This window comes from Apaloderma vittatum, unplaced genomic scaffold, assembly GCF_000703405.1.
Source record: "Apaloderma vittatum isolate BGI_N311 unplaced genomic scaffold, ASM70340v1 scaffold19641, whole genome shotgun sequence".
NCBI lineage: Eukaryota > Metazoa > Chordata > Aves > Trogoniformes > Trogonidae > Apaloderma > Apaloderma vittatum.
Window position 1 is genome coordinate 6388 of NW_009698742.1, and position 1712 is coordinate 8099.

Below are 1712 nucleotides of genomic sequence, written 5' to 3' on the forward strand. Positions count from 1 at the left end.
AAATTGCAGGACGTAGCTGTCTTGCTCCTCACTCCCTGATAGCAGAAGGAACGCATCAAGGAGCGGGTACGAGCCCAGCCTCAGGAGCTGAAGGCATGCCTGACAGCTCCTGGGGTCCCCACACGGCAGCCCTGGCCACCGGGCTGGGCCAGCAGCATCCACACCAACGCCGTCCGGGGGCACAGGGATGCTTTGCTGTGGGCCAGAGGAGCAGCCCCATTCACTATTGCCCTCCCACTGGGGCACTGTCACACTTGTGTGATGTGGTATGGCCAAGACACGATTAATCCAGCAAAGCATTGTCTTTCCCAGACCTCAGCCACCAAAGGGACCCTGCCATCCCTACAACACTCCCTGGGCACACTGACAATTGAAATAACAGGGGACGTAGCTCTTCCCACAGCTACAAGCCGGTCCCCAGCTCCACTGACACCTAAACGTGGACACGCGGCCCTCAGCTTCACGCTCGCATCCCTCTGCAGCTGCTTTGGCTGCTGATTTATTCTCCCACACACGCCTGTGCTAACAACTCCCCAGGCACGTTGCAGCCCAAGCCAAGCCCGAGCTCCCTGCATCCTGGGCTTCAGGCCCTGCTGCAGTGCTGCATTGCAAACGCTGCAGGGAAGGAGTTACTTAACTTTACAAAGAAGCACTTTCCATTTCGCTTGAGAGACTTTAGATAAGTCAGGGAGGGGTTCCCACCAGGTGGAGGTCTCCTGCAGTTTTCAGGCTCAAAAAACAGCCCTGGGGATGCTACAGAGGGGACTTCACAGCCAGGAGTGTCCAGGGGGAATCATGGTGCTACCTGCAGTGAGACATAGCAGAGGGATGCCTCACTCTGCAGGTATGCCGGAGAGGGCAGGGTGCTGCAAGCCAACAGTTACTTAGAGGAAACATGATTCCTTGTGGCTTGTAACACTCTAAATCCTCTCTGCCACTGTTATAACATCATAAACCTAATCTGACTTGAACGTGTCCGGCAAACGGAGGCTGATCCTGTTCCTGTCATGGTCTCAGAAAGACAGAACTGATATGTTACCACTAAATAAAGCGCAGAGGAAAACACGTTGGGAGGCTAGATCAATCACTGAACCCAGCACACCAGCTGTCACCCATATTTTTCTGTATGCCCAAAGCTGCTGCACTTTGCACTACCAAAGCTCCAACCTCCCTGGGGGGCTCCAGGCTACCTCCCATGCCTGCAGACACAAACTCCCCGCAAAAGACAGGGAAGGGTAACAATGGAGCAGTCACTTTTGCTGCTGCCAGAGCCTTGATTGCCTGCTCCTTCCCCTTACAGAGGGTGAGCCCTGAAGCAAGCTGCCCAAAGAGGGGTCCCCGTGCCACTGACCTTCGTGCAGTAGCGCTGGGTGTGGAGCTCGAGCAGCAGCAGCCCTCCCACCTGGGCCAAGGCCCAGAGCCAGAGCTTCCCCCCATGGGCTGCTGGGAGCCCCCTGCTTTTCCTACAGCCCATCAGGCACCACTGGCAACCTCTGTTCTAACGGGAAGGGCACACGGGATTCACCTGAGAAGCCACAGGACACCTTCACCACCTGTGAGAAAGCTGCTCTGTAAAAACTTTCATTGCCCATATAAAGCGTGACCTCCAGGCACAGACATGCCCAGCACGCTGGCTGGGTTCCTCTCCACCGAGGTTAGAAGGGACAAGCTCCCCAGCCAGCCTGAGCCCAGGCACCAGGTGCTCTGGGATG